At 45.2% G+C, this 19,920-nt stretch overlaps 1 protein-coding gene across 4 annotated transcripts in view; it reads left to right on the plus strand.

Moving 5' to 3' along the window:
- Window positions 1-19,920, plus strand: part of LUC7L3 (LUC7 like 3 pre-mRNA splicing factor) — an 884,970-nt gene that overhangs the window by 547,338 nt on the left and 317,712 nt on the right. The window lies entirely within an intron of this gene.

Here is a 19,920-nt window from a genome sequence, read left to right on the forward strand (position 1 = left end):
GGGGATCCTCTTCTTGCCTCAACGAATGTCAAAAAAAGTTAATTGCCTTACCTGTGGAAAGCAGATTCCCCATAGAGATTTTCATTCCTATTGCATTATTTGTTTAGGCCTTGACCACGACGTTCCCAACTGTGATCTCTGTGCCTCCTTTAATCCGTGTACTATCCGTCTGGCGAAGATTTTGGCTAGGCATTTTGGAATTTAGCCTAAGTTCGTTGGTATGGCGTCCACTGGTATTCAGGCTTCAGATGTTCTGAAGAAACGCAAGGCATAAGGACTGCAACAGTCCTCTGAAAACTAAGTCCTCTGATGAGGTTAAGTTGGGCGTCAGTCAGGAGACGCCTTTGCAGTCCGCAGATGTACAACCGCAGGCCTTGATTGAGTACGAGTCTTTTAGGCCGTCAGCCTCAGCTTTGCCTTCCAGGTCGCCTCTTCTGCTGGAGCTGCTAAGCTGACTCCGGTGTCCGAGGCCTCAGTTTTGCATTCTGACAGCAAACTTCTTCCTTCAATCTCTGTGGCATCTTCAGAGGTTGCCAGGCCTCTCGAGTCCTTCAGGCTTGCAGGTTAATCTTCCATTTGTAAGCCTGTGAAAAGGCAGGCTCCAGCTTCATTCCCCTCAATCCCAAATGGTTAAAATGGCTAATGATTTGTTGACTGTTATTAGGGGTTCTCAGCCCCCCTCCTCTTAAAAGGAGTAGGGATGTTTCTCCTGAGGTTTTGTCCTGCTCAGGTTTTAATTCTTCCAGCATTTCTGCTGATGAGGAATTTTCAGGCTTTTTCTCCTTTTGAGGATTCAGATGCAGAGGAGTCCATTCCTTCGGCCTCTCCTCCAGAGGATTTCTCTCTTGGTGATACTTTAAATACCCTCAGAGAACATACATTTTAAATGGGAAAGTTAGGATTATCCCCAATCCAAGAAATGGATTAGGGAGTTTCTGGATCTCAGCATAAGCCTCTTGCTATTCCCCCTGTGTTGGAAGTTGTTAATGAGTTTCTGGAAACGTCTTTGTCTCCAAATTCGGTTCCTCCTGCTCCCAGGAAACCTGACTGGTACTACTGGGTCCCTGATTTTGTTTCAGGAATCTGTTGGCAGATACAGAGGTTATTTCTCAGGGCCCTAAAGGAGATAAGGCCACTGTTACCAGGAATCCTGTTCCCTCTGACAGGGAGTCTAGGCACCTAGGTGGGGCAAGAAGGTTTATACCTCTGTCACCAGAGCTATTAAAGCTACCAATCGTCTATTTCATATGCTGAAGTACCAGCAGCACACCTTGGAGGCTGTTAAGTCTAGGATAGCAAGTGTACCTCTTTTGGCAGAGAGTAAAGACATGCAGGATTTACTGAATTCTGCCAGTCTGGTCAATAAGCATTCTTTACGTTGTGGTTTTGACATCCTTGAGACCTCCAGCAGGGCTATGGCTGCTGGATCTGTTATTAGAAGGCACGTTTGGCTCTGAGAACAGCCTCTTCCAGAACCTGTCATGGCTAAGCTTTTGGTTGTACCTTTGCATAAAGACAGTCTTTTTGGCAGCAAAGCAGAGGAGGTACTTAAAAGAAGATTGAGGATAAGGCCAAGTCCATGCAAACTGAGGGTTTTCTGCAAGTTCAACCCCCTCGCTTTAGCAGGAATTACCCTTCCAAGAGTTGGACCTTTCCTGATAACAGCAGACAGAACCGTTCCAGGACTTGAGGTTACAAATCGTCTAGGGGGCTACCCCCTCAAAGGTCTAGGCGTTGGCAGACTTCCACTTCTAAAGGGGGAAGCTCCAAGCCTGCATAGCAATCAAAACACTCAATGACTTTTTACAACTTCTGCCTGATGTTCATCGTGCATACAGCTGCAGTCATAAGATGGGTTCTCCTGCCGTCAGGCGGGTCCTCGGTCGGCCGAATTCCAAAGTCTAGGTCTGGCGTCGGTTGTCGCTTCTTCCCTGACGTCAGTGTGACAGAGGTATAAAAGAACCAGCCAACACCATTTTCTTCAGTCTTTCTTGCCGCGCGGTGCCCGAAGCAGAAGCAGTTCACAAGTGCCGGTCGGCCAGCTTCTGAGATTACAAAAAAATTTGGAACCGAAGTCTTCTTAAAAGCCAAGTACCCCGTTGGGGAAACTTTTTCTTGCCTCAGACCGATGTCAGACAAAGTTAATAATTGTATTTCTTGTGGGAGGCAAATACCACATAAGGATTTCCATTCCCTCTGTATACCTTGTTTAGGCCCAGACCACGACGTCTTGGTCTGTCGCTTTTGTGCTACATTCAACAATCGCACTATTAAGCGTCGGGTGGAGTTCGCCCAGCATTATTTTGGAAAAGCGTTTAATTATACTATGTCGTCGGATACTCCGACTCCGGTTTTGTCTAAAAAACACAAAGACAAGGACCGACACTCTAGGTCCGTGGCCTCTACCGACACCACGCCAAAGCCGACTACTCATGGTCCGGTTCTCAGCGAGGCGCCTACACAGCCCCTGATTACCGACGACACATCTTTGGCGGTGTCTCCTGTACCCGAGGTCGCAGGCTCCTCGGCCCACACCCTGACTACAGATACCGAAGCCACGCTTGGCGTTGAAACACAGAATGTGGACAGGTCCACCTCCACTCAAGGTGTCTTCAGACCTTCCTCCTCTATCAAGGCTTTCACCAAGTCTAAAGCTACCATGCACCCTAAGAGACCAGCTACACAGTGCCCATCTCCAGGCCCCATGCCTAAGAAACAGATGCTTAAAATGGTTGAGGATTTAATTACTCTAATCAGAGGTTGTCAGCCACCTCCGGACAAAAGACCCAGAGTGGAGGAAGATTCCCTCTCCTCTGATCAGGGCTCCATTATTTCAGAGCACTCTGATTATCAGGAACAGTCTTACTCCCCTTTTGAAGACTCTGATGCAGAGGAATCTATTCCTTCTGTATCCCCCCCTGAGGATTACTCATTTGGTGAAACTCTGCATACCTTAAGGGAACACTTCCACTGGGAAGGCCAGGATTATTCAGATTCCAAGAAAAGGCTCAGGGAATTTCTTTTGTTACCCCAGCACAGGCCTCTGGCTATACCTCCTGTCCTGGACATCCTAGATGATGTTTACTCGGAGGCCTGCCTTAACCCGGACTCTCTTCCTCCAGCTCCAGTTAAGACTGACAGGTACTACAGGGTTTCTGACTCTCACCAATTTCTATACAAAAGCCATGCCGCTGACCTAGAAACCATCTCACAGGGGCCCAAGGGAGTTAAGGCCTCCATTGCCAAAAACCCAGTGCCTTCCGAGAGAGATTCCAGATCCTTAGAAAGGTGGGGAAAAAAGGTATACACCTCGGCTACCTTATCCATGAAGGCCTTAAACTGTCAGTTTCATATGCTAAAATACCAACAGTTTCTGTTATCTCAATTGAAAAGTAAAATGTCACAACCTGAACAACCAGACATGAAGGAGTTGCAGGATTTGATGCATAGTGCAGAACAAGTGGGTAAACATACCTTACAATGTGGTTTTGATGCTCTAGAGGCCTCATGTAGAGCTGCTGTTACAGGCTCAGTCATACGTAGGCATGCCTGGCTCAAGGAACAAGCCTTGCCTGATCATGTCAAAGCTAAATTACTAGACGCCCCTCTTCAAAAGGATGTACTATTTGGGGCAAATGCTGAGGAGGTATTACGGAAAATGGAGGAAAAGGCTAAATCAATGCAAACTGTGAAAGAAATTTCTGCAGGTTCAACCCCCACGTTTTAGTAGAAATTGGCCTTCCAAAAACTGGTCCTTTCCTGCCACAGACAGACCCCAAAGAGGCAGATACAGGCGCCCGAGGGGCAGGGGACAAACACAAGGCTCATACAGAGGCAGACAATGGCAAGCTCCTACACAAAGAGGTGGTGAGGACAACTCGCAATCTTTCAGAAAGCAAACCAATGACTTTCCCTTTGCATGCCAACCAGGTCTCAAATGGCAGCCCCTTAGGAGGAAAGCTGGGACTATTCTCAAAAAATTGGCATATTGTCACAAAGGACAAATGGATCCTGAATATTATAAACAGAGGCTACAAATTCCATTTTCATTCCCTTCCAAAAATGAAAGGCATGCCAAACCTGCCACACAATCAAAGGGCAGAGGCACAAAAGCAAATTTCAGATCTTATGAACATGAAAGCTATTCAAGAGGTACCTACACACGAACAAGGTCAAGGTTTTTATTCCAGGCTATTTCTGGTGCCAAGGAAGGGAAAAGATTGGAGACCTATTTTGGATCTGTCCATCCTAAACACATTCCTACTGCACCAAAATTCAAGATGCTCACTCTACAGCAACTTCTTCCCATGCTGGGCAAGGAGTCTTGGCTGGTAACATTGGACCTCAAGGAGGCATACCTGCATGTCCCAATCAGACAAAATTGCAGAAGATGCCTCAGATTTCTTGCAGGTTCAACCCATTATCAATTCTCTGCATTGCCCTTTGGTTTATCTACTGCGCCCAGAGTATTCACGAAATGCCTGGCATCAGTAATTGCCTACTGGAGGCTTCAAGGGATACAAATATACCCTTATTTGGACGACTGCCTGATCCAAGCGGACAGCAAGCACATTCTTCTGAAACATCTGGCTTATGTAATAGTTATTAAACTCTCTAGGATACATAGTCAACAAAGAGAAATCAAGACTAGTACCCTCTCAGAAGATAATTTTCCTGGGTGCCAATTTGGACACAAACACCCAGATGGCCTACCTCACACCAGAAAAGCAGGGGCAACTAATTCAATATTTCAGAACACTGGCAAATTGCACCAGGCTGACTGCAAGGAAAATCCTGCAGGCTCTGGGATTCATGGCATCTTGCATCTTACTAATCCCATGTGCAAAGCTGCATATGAGAAAACTGCAATGGTACCTAAAAAATATACGGTCTCAACACAGCCACAGTTTGGAAACAATAATACCACTAATTCCATGTCTGCAAAAGGAATTTCTGTGGTGGGCTCAAGCATGCCAAACAAACACAGGTCTTCCATTCAGCAAGCCTCAAGCAAATCAAGTCATCACAACAGACGCCTCGGACTACGCCTGGGGGGCGCACATGACAGACCGGTGCATTCAGGGCAAATGGACCCAAAAAGAAAAGCACCTTCACATCAATCAAAAATAAATGCTAGCAGTGATAAATGCTATTACAGCTTTCAAGGACCTTCTACAACCAGGTCAACTATTGATGAGAACAGACAACACCACAGTTATGTGGTACATAAACAAGCGGGGAGGAACACATTCTTATCCCCTATGCAGACTGGCCATGTCACTTTGGAACATGGCCATGGACTTGCAAATGGAACTACAAGCACAGTACTTGCCAGGCAAGGAAAACACGCTGGCAGACAACCTAAGCAGGAATATGACAGATCCACACGAATGGAAGTTGCATCCAAAAGTTTTTACAGAAATAATCCAAGAATGGGGAAGGCCAGACATAGATCTCTCTGCCTCCCACAAAAATCATCAATTGACAAAATTCTGCTCAAGGATCTTCCATCCAAAGGCCTAGAGAGTGGACACTCTCTCTTTCAGTTGGACATCAATGACAGTTTATGCCTTCCCACCTCTTCCTCTGCTGCCCAAAGTCCTATTGAAGACCAGAGCAGACAGACCAAAGATGATCCTCATTGCTCCAGACTGGCCAAGGCAACACTGGTACCCACTCCTGAGGAGCCTGACCCATTCCCCACCATGGACCCTGCCTCTAATACCTCTTCTTCTGACACAGCACAGCTTCAAAACTCTTCACAGTCAGCTGAAAACACTCAATCTAGCCGCATGGAAGATTCCTTAGCATCGCAGCAGGCCCTGCTCTCCAAGGAGGTGCAGGATGTCATTTTGGAGGCCAGAAGGCCATCAACTAGAAAAGCTTACTCTGCAAAATGGAAACGTTTTTGTGTTTGGAATGAGAAAAAGGGCCAGTGCCCTGGAAAGCTGAATTTACCTCAAATACTACAATATTTGGCTGAATTGCTAAGCAGTGGACTTTCGTTCTCCTCCATCAAAATCCATGCCTCAGCCATTTCTGCAGAATACAACACTGATCCACCTTTATTCTCTCACCCTCTAAGACAGTTCCTCAGAGGGGCTAAGAATTTAAGACCTCCAAGAAAACAACCAATACCTGCTTGGGATCTTAATTTCATTCTGGAAAAACTGACTTTGCCTCCTTTTGCGCCAGCTGCCTCATCAGATTTACAATATTTGTCCTGGAAAACAGCTTTCCTTCTGGCTATCACTTCAGCTCGTAGAGTTTCAGAACTACAGGCTCTTATGGCTGTCTAGCCTTTTATCATCTTCCATCAGGACAGAGTTTCATTACGTACCAACCCGTCCTTTATGCCTAAAGTGGTATCCAGGGTAGCTTTAAATCAGGCCATACATTTACCTACTTTTTATCCTAATTCTCAAAACAAAGGGGAGAGATTACTGCATTCCTCTGACCTCCACAGACAACTGCGTTATTTGGACAGAACAAAGCCTTTCAGAAAATCAGAACAGCTTTTTGTGGCCTATGCGGTAGGAGCTCAAGGGAAAGTCAATATCCAAACAGACAATCTCAAAATGGATAGCCCACTGCGTACGCTTTTGCTATTCCTTTCATGGCAAAACTGTACCTACAGGCATTGGAACTCATTCTACCAGGGCCACAGCCACCTCTGCAGCCTTCCTCAGAGGAGTTCCTACCAAGGATATTTTAGAAGCAGCCACTTGGAGTTCTGTGCATACCTTCTCTAAGCACTACAACCTACCATTATACTCCAAATCTAGAGCAGGCTTTGCCACTGCAGTCTTGCAGGGCATTTTGGCTCCTCCTAGCTCCACCTAGTGCCTACCACCCCTTTCTTAGCTTTGGGATTCTACCCATCTGTTATGACTGCAGCTGTATGCACGATGAACATAGTACAGTTTTGTACCTACCATAAATGTTAGAGTGCTAATACAGCTGCAGTCCAGGTTTCCCTCCCTCCTTCCCCTCTAGGGGTCTTCTTTTATGGTGTATTTGCTTGCAACTACTGGTCTTTGATTATATTGCATTGCATTATTACATAATTTTATATATTGCCTTCTTTCTGGGGGCACCTGACATCTGAGGCAAGAAAAACTGAAGAAAATGGCATTGGCTGGTTCTTTTATACCCCTGTCGCACTGACGTCAGGGAAGAAGCGACAACAGACGCCGGACCTAGACTTTGGAATTCGGCCGACCGAGGACCCGCCTGATGGCAGGAGAACCCATCTGTTATGACTGCAGCTGTATTAGCACCCGAACATCTACATTTATGGTAGGTACAAAACTGTACTTTCTTACTTGCCGGGAGAGTCCTTTGGGGGAAGGTGGCCCTCTTTGCAGATGTCTGGGCCACTGTCAGACAAGAAATGGGTACTCAAAACAGTGTCCCTAGGGCACAAGTTTTCTTTCAGCACCTTTCCAGCTCCCAAGGGCTTCCCGGACGTTCCTCCAAACCAAAGGGCAGAAGTAGAAAAACAAGTTTTGTCTGTCTCATCTGGGAGCAATAAAATCAGTTCCTGCTCAGCAGGTAGGCCAGGATTTTTATTCCAGGCTTTTCCTAGTTCCAAAAAAAGAAGGCACCTGGCGTCCTATCTTGGATCTTTCCATTCTGAATTCTTTTCTAGTAATTCCAAAGTTCAAAATGTTCACTCTGTATCAGTTGCTAACACTGCTAGAAAAGGATTCATGGCTGGTAACCTTGGATCTCAGAGGCTTATCTGCACATTCCTATCAGGGAAAGTTGCAGGCAGTACCTTCGTTTCAGAGAGGGCAAGCAACATTACCAATTCTCTGTGCTGTCCTTTGGCTTATCTACTGCTCCCAGTCTCTTCACAAAGTGCCTGGCCCCAGTCATTGCTTTTTGCAGGCAGAATAAAATTCAGATTTACCCATACTTGGACGACTGATACAAGAAAGTTCACAGGAACAGCTATTAAAGATCTGGATTTCGTAAAGACTCTTCTCTCTTCCCTGGGTTGCACACTCAATGTGGAAAAATCAAAAATGGTACCATCTAAGGAGATAACCTTCCTGGAAGCAAGTCTGAGCACAGTCGTCCAGATGATGCATCTCACCCAGGAGAAGCAGACAAACTCCTTCAGTTTACAAGGATTTGGCAAGCCTGTCCCAGCTCCCTGCAAGAAAATACCTGCAAGCTGTGGGATTCATGGCATCTTGTATTCTCATGATTCCATATGCAAGACTGCATACGAGGAAATTGCAATGGTACCTCAAGCACATTTGGTGTCAACACACACAGGACCCTGGATATGATGATTCTTCTGCTTCCATCTCTGCAGGCGGAGTTTCTATGGTGGGCAACAAGCCTGTCTTCAAAACAAAGGCATGCCTTTTCGGACACATCCTGCCACTCAGGTTCTGACTACAGACTCATCGGACTACGCCTGGGGAGCACACCTGGATGGCAGATGCATACAGGGATGATAGAACGCCCAACAGATCCACCTGCACATAAATCTAAAGGAATTGATGGCAGTTCAGCAGGCCTTACTAGCTTTCAAGCATCTTATTTCTCCAGGGACCCTGCTGGTCAGGGCAGACAACACCACGGTCATGTGGTAAATCAACAAGCAGGGAGGGGGCTCACTCTTATCCCATGTGCAGGCAAAGCATGAATCTTTGGTCCATGGCAGCATCCCTGGACCTCCATCTCCTAGCTCAGTTGAGCAGGCAAACTCTGGATCCTCATGAGTGACAGCTGAACAGAGCAGTCTTTTCCAGCATCATTCAACGTTGGGGGCACTCCTCAGGAGGATCTTTTCTCCTCCCCAGACAACCATCTGCTATCTCTTCCACCAGACAGCAGCACAGCAGAGCCTGGAAAGCGGATGCAATGTCTTTCTGTTGGACGTTGCTATCAGTGTATGCCTTACCCCCTCTTCCTCTTCTTCCCAGAGTATTAGTGAAGATCAGGGACGAATGTCCAAGGACTGTGGTCATAGCTCCGGACTGGCCCAGGCAGCATTGGTATCAACTGCTTCACAGTCTCTCTCATCTTCTTCTTTGGCATCTTCTCTGAAGGCAGATCTTTTGGTTCAGGAAAGGGGAAACATTCTACATCCTCATCTTCAGTCTCTCCATTTGGCAGCATGGCTCATTGTATGATTCCTTCCCTTTCCGAACAGGTGGTTGATGTGCTGAGGGAGGCCAGGAGGCCTAGCACTAGGAAATCCAATGCTGGCAAATGGGAAAGGTTCTCTCACTGGATGCAGGCTAGAGGGGGAGTCTGCTTCTCTACCTATCCTTCCTCTGATCCTGGAATACCTGGCTGATTTGCTTCAGGGTGGTCTTTTTTTCCTCTATCAATATCCATGCTTCAGCCATCTCTGCTCATTGTTCTCTTGAACAGCCCATTTTCTCTCATCCCCTGATGAAAATGTTTCTCAGAGGTGTTTGCAATTTAAAACCTCCCAGAAGAGCTCCTACTCAAGCCTGGGATCGTAATTTTGTTATGGAGAAACTCACTCTTCCTCCTTTTGAGCCAGCTGCCTCTACAGATTTAAAGTTTCTCTTGGAAGACTGCCTTCCTCTTGGCTATGACTTCAGCAAGGAGGGTTTCGGAGCTGCAGACTTTGGCCGTGGAGCCTTTTCTTATTTTCCATGCTGATAGGGTCTCGCTGAGGACTAATCCCTCCTTTATGCCTAAGGTGGTTTCCAGCCTGACTCTTAATCAGTCCATACACCTTCCTACCTTCTTTCCTAATCCTCACAAAAGAGGTGAAAGGATCCTACATTTTCTTGATGTGCACAGACAGCTCAGGTTTTACCTTGGTAGGACTAAGGACCTTTGGAATCAGCATAGTTATTGGTCAGTTTTGCCCCTGGAGCCCAGGGCAAGGCTATTTCTAAACAAACCATTTCTAAATGGATTGCTCATTGCATTACCTTTTGTTCCTTTCATGGCAAAGCTCTGCCTCTAGGGTTAGGACCCACACTACTAGTCTCTTCCATTTCTGCAGCCTTTCTAAGGGGTATCCCTACTTAGACATTTTGGAGGCTGCCACATGGTCTTCTGTTTACACTTTCACAAAGCATTGTAATTTGCCTCTGTTTTCCAGAGCCAGGGCAGGGTTTGCCACTGCGGTGTTGCAGGGCATGATCGCCAACGCTTGTCCAACCCTTGATGCTGTTGGTTCCTCCCCCTTTTTTCTCTGGGCTTTGATAATCAACCCATTTGTTAGGACTGCAGCAGTGAAACACGATCATAGTACAGTTGTATACTCTTGCCATAAATGTAGATGTTGAGTGTATTCACTGTTTCAGTCCTGGATTCCCTCCCTCCTTCCCCCTTTTTGTGGTCCTCTCCTGTTCTCTTTTCCTGAGGTACAGGCTTAATTTGTCAAGTTGGTTTTTGGTTTAAGCCTTATTTTCTGGAGGCTCCTGACTGTTATGCCAAGAAAGACTGAGGAAGTGACATCGGCTGTTTCCTTTTCTATCGGATTCCCAAACATTCTTTACAACCGACCATATTTTTACTTGGCCCTCATTCGGCCAGAATAATAAGGTATTGGGAGCCAGATAGCCCATTTGTGAGGACTGCAACAGTGAATACACTCACATCTACATTTATGGTAAGTTTACACAACTGTACTTTCGCAAGTGCCAGTTGGCCGCCTCCTGAAATTTTTGTTTTTCGCATTTCAGACCTGAAGTCTTCTAAAAGAGAAGTACCCTGTTGGGGATACTTTATCTTGCTCTAAACAATGTCAGAAAAAAAATAATTGTCTTGCCTGTAGAAAGCAAATACCTCAGATTTTCATTCTTACTGCATCACCTGTTTAGGCCCAGACCAATGACTTCCCTCACTGTGGGATGTTCTTTGTGTTTCACTGTTGCAGTCATTACATTTGGGGTTATCTGCTTGCAGGTAGCCCTCAGCCGGCCTGATTATCTAAGTCTTGGGTCCTGCGTCGGTTGCTGTCTCTTCTTCCATGATATCAGGTAGTCGGGAGTATAAAGCATGCAGCTGATGCCATTACATCTTGCTGTGTGGTGCCCGAAGCAGAAGCAGTTCGCAAGTGCCGGTCAGCAAACTCCTGAAATTTTCGTTTTCGTGTTTCAGAACCGAAGTCTTCAAAAAAGCTAAGTACCCCATTGGGGATCCTTTTTCTTGCTCTAAACTGATGTCAGTAAAATTAACCATTGTATTACTTGTGGAAAGCAAATACCTCAAAGATTTTCATTCGTACTGCATTCCTTGCTTAGGGCCAGACCACTATGTCCCTCGCTGTCGGTTTTGTGCCTTATTCAGTCCTTGAACTATTCGTCGTCTGTTCATTTTTGCATCAAACTATTTCGGTATTCTGTTTAATTATCCAGAAATGGCTTCAGTAAGCCATCCGACTACAGACATTTCAAAAAAACATAAAGATAAAGACAGAGACGGGCCACATAGGTCCAAAGCTGCTGACAAAGCTTCCGTTAAACTAGTTGCCAGTTCGCTGGTACTCTGTGAGGTGCTTTTGCAGCCCCTGATACCCACTACTTCAGATTCGAAGGCCTCTACTGAGACCTATTCAGAATGACGTGAGATGCTTCTTCGACTATGTAACCTGCGGATGTTTCTACCTTGGATGGGTCCAGAGCCGCTGTATAGGCACCGGTTTCTGAGGGTGTATTCAGGCCCACTGACTTGCATGTCAAACCGATGCCGCCTTCTTCAAGGCCCAAAACTCTAGCCACACCTAGAAAACAGACATCCAAACTGCATGGTCAGGCCCATATGCCTAAAAACAAATAAGAATGGCTAAAAACCTTATTACTCTAATTAGGGGAAGCCAGCCTTCTTTCTCTGTCTGAGACCTAGAACTGATTTTCCTTCTGTTTCTTCGGATCAGGATTCTGAAATTACTGTTTCTTTTGATGACCAGGATTTGCCCTTATCTACCTATGAGGATTTTGATGCAGAGGACTCCATACCCTCTGCTTCCCCTCCAGAAGATTTCTCTCTTGGTGAAACTTTGCACACTCTTAGGGAGCATTTCCACTGGGAAAGCCAGGATTACTCTGACTCCAAAAAGAGGCTTTGGGAATTCCTACTCCTACCTCAACACAGGCCTTTAGCTATTCCTCCTGTACTGGATATTGTAGATGATGCCTTCATGGAATCTAGTCTGGCCCCAGACACTTTACCTCCTGCTCCCAGGAAACCTGTCGGGTATTAGAGTACATGACTCTCACAAGTTCCTTTTTAAAAATCCTACTACGGACCCAAAGACATTAAGGCGGCTACTGCCAAAAACCCTACCCCCTCTGATGGAGATTCCAGGGCCCTGGACAGGTAGGGTAAGAAGGTATACACTTCTGCTACTTTGGCAGTTTAAGGCCCTAATGGCCAGATGTTCATAGTGTTTCACTGCTGCAGTCATTACACTTGGGTTATCCTGCCGTCAGGCGGGCCCACAGTCTGCCTGAGTTCCAAAGTCTTGGTCTGGCGTCGGTTGCTGTCGCCTCTTCCCTGACAGTGTGCCAGGGGTATACAAGAAGCAGCCGACGCCATTTTCTTCAGTCTTTCTTGCCATGCGGTGCCCGAAGCAAAAGCAGTTTGCGAGTGCTGGTCGGCAGACTCCCGAGATTTCAAATCCGATTTCAGAACCAAAGTCTTCAGTAAAGCTAAGTACCCCGTTGGGGAAATTTTTTCTTGCCTCAGACCGATGTCAGAAAAAGTTAATTGTATTTCTTGAGGGAAGCAAATACCTCATAAGGATTTTCATTCTTACTGTATTCCATGCCTAGGCCAAGATCACAACGTCACTAGTCTGTTTTGTGCTACATTTAACAAACGCACTATTAAATGTCTGTTTGATTTTGCTCGCCATTACTTTGGGCGAAGGTTTAATTACACAATGCCGTTGGAACAACCGATGACCGTAGTGCATAAAAAGCGCAAAGATAAAGATAAGTAAAGGCATCCGAGGCCCAAAACTGACGACAAAGCCTCTTCTAGGCCAGTCGCCGGTTTTCAGTGAGGTGATTTCGCAGCCCCTGACACCCGCTACCTCAGAGCCACAGGCCATGTCAGACTCCCACATGGAGGTGCCTAGGCCCCTGGAGCCTCAAGGTGTTGGGCTAACGGATATTAACCCTTCATAATGGGTCTGGAGCCGCTGAGCAGGCATCTGCTTCTGAGGGTGTTTTCAGGCCTACTCAACTTACCATTACAACTACAGCCAAGACCAAGCCTACACTAAAGACAAAGAAACAAGTACAGCATTCACCTGGACAGGCCTCCATGCCTAAACAGATGTTCAAGATGGCCGAAGACTTGATAACTCTGATCAGGGGTTCCCATCCCCCTCCTGATAAAAGGCCTAGGCAGGATACAGACCGATTCCTCTGACCAGGTTTCAATATATTCTGATTCCTTTTCAGACCAGGGATACCCCCCCCCCCCCCAATGAGGATTATGATGCTGAATAAATCCATTCCTTCAGCCTCTCCTCCTGATGATTACTCTTTTGGGGAAACTTTACATACCATGAGGGAGCATTTCCATTGGGAGGGCCGGGATTACTCAGAATCCAAGAAAAGGCTCAGAGACTTTCTTTTGCTGCTTCAGCACAGGCCCCTTGCTATTCCGCCAGGGTTGGACATTGTGGATGATGTGTTTTCTGAATCTAGTTTAAACCCTGATTCTTTACTCCCAGCTCCAGTCAAGCCAGACAGATAAGAGTCCCTGACTCTCACAAATTTATTTATAAAATCCCTGTTGCAGACCCAGAAACTATTTCCCAGGGTCCCAAAGGGGTTAAGGCTTCCACAACTAAGAATCCAATTCCCTCGGATAGGGACTCTAGAGCATTAGACAGCTGAGGAAAGAAAGTTTACACCTCTGTAACTTTAGCAGTGAGAGCTCTGAATTGCCAGTTTCACATGCTTAAATATCAACAATATTTACTGTCTCAATTAAAACAGAAAATGAGTATAAATGCAGAACGACCTGACTATAAAGAAATGCAGGATTTATTGCATGCAGCTGAGCAAGTGGGAAAGTATACTTTGCAATGTGGTTTTGATTCATTAGAAGCTTCTTGTAGAGCAGCAATTACAGGATCTGTGATTTGAAGGCATGCTTGGTTAAAAGACCAAAGTTTACCAGATCATGTTAAGGCAAAATTATTGGATGCTCCTTTGCAGCAAGATAATTTATTTGGTATTAAGGCAGAAGAGGTATTAAAGAAAATGGAGGATAAGGCAAAATCTGTGCAAACAGTAAAGGATTTCTTACAGGTACAGCCACCACGATTTAGCAGAAATTGGCCTACTAAGACCTTGGTCCTTTCCAGTGTCAGGCTACAAAGAGGCAGATACAGATGCCCAAGAGGCAGATCTCAGCCACAAGGTTCTTACAGACCAAATCCAAAACAAGGTGAGGATAACTCACAACCTTACAGGAAATGGTCCCAATGACTTCCCCCTTCCAATGCCAAACTCGTACCTTTTGGCAGTTCCCTTGGGGGGGGGGGACTAGCACTTTTTTCTCAAAACTGGCAAGCAATCAGCCAAGACAAATGGGTGCTGAATATTGTCTCAAGGTTACAGGTTCCACTTTCACACCTTTCCAAGGCTAAAATGAATGCCAGACCTGCCACAAAATCAATGGGCAGAGGCACAAAAACAGCAGCTCTCATGGACATGAGAGCTATTCAAAAAAGTACCACAGCAGGAAAAAGGACAAGGATTTTACTCAAGACTCTTCCTGGTACCCAGAAAGGACAAAGCCTGGAAACCCATTCTGGACCTTTCCACTCTCAATACTTACCTGGATGTTCCAAAATTCAAAATGCTGACACTACAACAGCTCATTCCCATGTTGGGCAAGAAAGCTTGGCTTGTTACTTTGGGACCTCAGAGGCATACCTGCATGTCCCTATCAGACAATTGCAGAAGATACCTCAGATTCATAGCTGGTTCAATGCACTACCAATTCTCTGCACTGCCCTTTGGCTTATCTACTGCGCCCAGGGTCTTTACCAAGTGGCTGGCACCAGTAATTGCATTTTGCAGACAAAAGAATCCAAATATATCCATATCTGGATGACTGCCTGATTCAAGCAGAGAGCAAGGACATTCTTCTACAGCATCTGGCGTTCGTAAAAAGATTAAGTTGCCTAGGGTACACAGTAAACGAAAAGAAATCAAAACTAGTGCCCTCACGAGATGATATTCCTGGATGCCATCTTAAATACAACGGCCCAGATGGCTTACCTCACGCCAGACAAACAGGGACAACTGACTCAGTATTTTCAATTGATGGCAACAAAGTCCCAACTCCCTGCAAGAAAAATTCTGCAGGCTTTGGGATTCATGGCATCTTGCATTCTACTAATTCCATATGCAAGACTGCATATGAGGAAATTACAATGGTACCTAAAGTGTTTGGTCTCAACATTCTCACAGCTTGGAGACAGTAACGCCTCTAATTCCCTGCCTACAACAGGAGTTTTGATGGGCAAAGGCATGTCACCTCAACAAGGGGTCAGCCTTTCACTCTTCCCACAGCCAGGCAGACTATAATAAACTCCTCTGATTACGCCTGGAGCACACATGGGAGGAAAATGTATTCAGGGCAAATGGACCACAGAACAAATGCCTCTTCACATCAATCAAAAAATATGCTGGCTGTACAAAATGCCCTAACAGCTTTCAAGGACCTTATGCATCCAGGACAATTAAGGACAGACAACACCACAGTGATATGGTACATAAGCAAGGGGGCACTCATTCTTACCCCCTATGCAGGCAAGCCATGACCTTGTGGGACACTGCTATAACTTAAGTTCATCTGCAAGCACAATTCCTGCCAGGAACGATAAATACTCTGGCAGATGTCCTACGCAGAAACCTCCTGGATCCTCGCGAGTGGAAATCCACAAGTTTTCAGCATGATAATGCAAAAATGAGGGGTGCCCGGACATAGATCTCTGCCTCCCCGCTGAATTGCCAACTACAAAAATTCTGCACAAGAACTTATCACACACAAGCATGGAAAGTGGATGCTCTTTCGTTCAGCTGGAAAAGCCTAAGCATTTATGCCTTCCCACCACTGCCTCTCCTTTCAAAGGTACTTCTAAAAGCCAGACAAGACAAACCACAGATGATTCTGATTGCTCCAGACTGGCCACGCCAGCACTGGTACCCAATCTTAAAGAACTTAGCTCAAGGCCCACCTTGGATTTTGCCACAGATTCCACACCTTCTGACTCAGCAAAACAATCATATACTGCACAGTTAGCTCAAAACTTTAAACCTGGCTGCATGGCAGATTGTTTAGCCAAACAGACAACTTCTCTCTCTAAAGCTGTTATGGATGTCATTTTGGAGGCCAGGAGGCTTAGCACCAGGAAATCTTATTCGGAAAAATGGAAGATTCTGTGCCTGGAACCAGGCTCAAAATCTTGATTCTCTGGTCCCTAACATTCCTCCGATACTACAATACTTGACTGAGATGCTGGACAACGGACTATCCTTCTCATCCATTAAGATTCATGCTTCTGCCATCTCTGCTCATTACAACTCAGATCCTCCTATTTTTTCTCACCCTTTGCTAAAGCAGTACCTCAGAGGGGCTAAAAACATAAGACCACCTCGGAGAGCACAAACACCAACTTGGGACCTCTATTTCGTTTTGAAAAAGCTCACTTTGCCTCCTTTTGAACCAGCCAATTCAGCAGAGTTAAAATATATATCATGGAAAACTGCTCTGCTTCTGGCAATAACCTCAGCACGAAGAGTCTCAGAACTGCAGGCACTAATGGCAGTGGAGCCCTTTATCATTTTCTACCAAGACAGGGTTTCTTTAAGAACAAACCCTTCCTTTATGCCTAAGGTGGTTTCCAGTGTGGCTCTTAACCAATCTATTCACTTGCCAACATTTTTATCCAAATCCCCAAAATAAAGGGGAGAGACTTCTACATTCCTCGGACATACACAGGCAATTGCGCTTCTACTTGGACAAGACAAAAACTATCAGAAAATCTGAAAAATTATTTGCATCATATGTTGCAGGATCACAGGGAAAGGCAATTTCAAAGCAGACCATTTCAAAGTAGATAGGACACTGTATCCAGCTCTACACACAAAATCGGAAACCTGTACCTAGTAATATTAGACCACATTCCACCAGGGGAACTGCCACTTCTACTGCCTTCCTTAGAGGAGTACCTACCAAAGATATCTTGGAAGCTGCAACTTGGAGTTCAGTGCACACCTTTACCAAACATTACCATTTGCCTCTTTAGTCTAGATCCAGAGCTGGCTTTGCCACTGCAGTGCTGCAGTGCCTCATAGCCACACCAAATCCTCTATAGAGCCAGCCACCCAAACTCAGCTTTGGGATTCTACCCAAGTGTAATGACTGCAGCAGTGAAACACGATGAACATAGTACAGTTTTGTACCTACCATAAATGTAGATGTTAGTGTCTTCACTGCTGCAGTCCAGGTTACCCACCCGCCAGCCCCTCTTTCTTATCTGGGACTAACTTGTACTACCTTTGTGGTGTATTTGCTGATTAATGAAGGTTTTATTTTTACTTTTATATGTTTTGTTAGCAATGTGTATTGCCTACCATTTTTGGGGGCACCTGACATCTGGGGCAAGAAAAACTGAAGAAAATGGCGTCTGCTGCTTCTGAAGAGGCGACAGCAACCGACGCCGGACCAAGACTTTGGAACTCAGGCCGACTGCGGGCCCGCCTGACGGCAGGATAACCCAAATGTAATGACTGCAGCTGTGAAGACACTCTAACATCTACATTTATGGTAGGTACAAAACTGTACTTTTCTTATGTTAAAGTATCAGCCGCATATTAGTGGATTACTTGAACAGAAAAGATGTTGATTCCTGACTGCTGAAAATAATTACATGATTTAATGCATTCTGGTAAACATACTTTGCATTGTGGTTTTGACTACTTAGAGGCATCTTGCAGGGCTGCTGTCACTGGGTCTGTTCTTATAAGGCAAGCTTGGCTTAAGGAGCAAACTTTGCCAGATCATATTAAAGCTTAATTACTGGATGCCCCCTTAAACCAAGACCGCCTGTTTGGCACCAAAGCAGACGTAGTACTTAGAACGATGGAGGAAAAAGCTAAATCTATGCAAACTGTTAGATTTCCTGCAAGTACAGCCTCCCAGATTTAGTAGGTATTGGCCTAAGAATTGGTCCTTTCCTGCCTCTTCCAGGCCTTCTCAATCCAAACCCAGAATCAGCAGACCACCTAGGCTACACAGGCCTAAGCAGTGGGGGGCTCCCACTTCCAAAGCTGGAATTAGTAAGACAACCTCCTATGGTAAACTGTCACAGTGACTTAGCCTTAAACCTTCCAAGCCCTGCTCAACTGACTGCTCCTTTAGGGGGAAAGATCGCCCTGCATAGAAAAAACTGGGAACTCATTACCCAAGACAAATGGGTTTTATAGTTTTCCAAAGATTTTTTTTGTCTTTCGGCTTTTCCCAGTTAGGGGTCGCCACAGCAGAACTCTGGTCCGCTAAAGATTGGTAATGGATTTTTACATACCAGGTTTCCAGCCCTGACGCACAACCTTCAACGAAGGCACGCCCCATTCACTTATGCCTCCACACAGAAGACGCTCTAGCTGAGAATCTAACGGGACAACGTCTTGCTATGAGGCAACACTAGATATAGATTCCAATTCCGCACCTTACCAACCCCAAACAGTTGGCCAGACCTACCCCCAAATCAGTGGGCAGAGGCTCAACAGCAGGTTCTCTTTCTTTTTTCAGCCTGTCCCAGCAGAAGAATGGGGGCAAGGTTTTTTACTCTAGACTTTTCCTGGTACCTAGAAAAGACCACTCCTGGCGTCCTATCCTGGACCTGTCTATAAAAATGAATAAAATGAGCACAGGCTGGATCAGGCACACAAACCACAAGGATTTATTGAGATGAGCATTTTCGTCATGTATACATCACCAAACTTCAGACAAATGAAAATACCATCATTACTTGGATACTAGCAGCTGATACAGACACACTTATAGAAAGCACACACACCTAATTCATCTTTAAAAAGACATTGCAACAATTAAAATCTGGAAACTTATCCGTTAAACACTCTTCTACATTACTCAACCGGGAAATAAAACTGATTTACAAATTTGATGGTATGTGAGAAATTTAAACTTGACATATCTGCATTGAAATTGTCATTTCTAATAGTAATGTTGACAATGTTGGAAGTGTTAGGATGCCTAGTACATATAACCCTGAGGTACATCCAGTTCTACGGGCATTTGAATCTGCTTGTGAAATAGATTTTCGACATTATTTAAATTGTAATGAGATGGGTCATAACCTAATACCTGAAGAGAATGTTATCTTGACAGAGCTTAAACAATATGTAGACTTAAGATTTATGTAACCGGACAAAGGGGAAGGAATTATGACTAGGGATGATTTATATGCAAAAAATGTTTAATGTGTTATACAGTGATACTTAACTGTGAGGCGTCAATAAATGAGGTCAACATTTCCTGCAGTAGGATAGATTGGGAATTAATTGACGTGGTGACGCAAGGTCAAATAGAGATGGATGAATATAATTACATGATGACTGAACATCCCAAAACCCCTTCAATTTTCGGAATTCCGAAAATTCATAAGGACTTGACCCCCCACCACCACCACCATTACGCCCTATAGTTGATTCTGGGTGGTCCAAGACAAGCTATATAGCTAAATACTTGGACATGAAGCTCAAGCAGGGATTGTCAGGGGTGTCTCATATTTGTCGTGATTCCTGGCAATTTTTGGGTATGTGCAATAGGTTAGATCAGTTTGGGGAAGGTATCTTTCTAACAATAAATGTGAAAGATTTGTACAGTTGTAGTCCCCATGAGACCGTATTAGATTGG

Source organism: Protopterus annectens, chromosome 2.part1 (genome assembly GCF_019279795.1).
Source record: "Protopterus annectens isolate FY-2018-M chromosome 2.part1, PAN1.0, whole genome shotgun sequence".
Classification (NCBI taxonomy): domain Eukaryota; kingdom Metazoa; phylum Chordata; order Ceratodontiformes; family Protopteridae; genus Protopterus; species Protopterus annectens.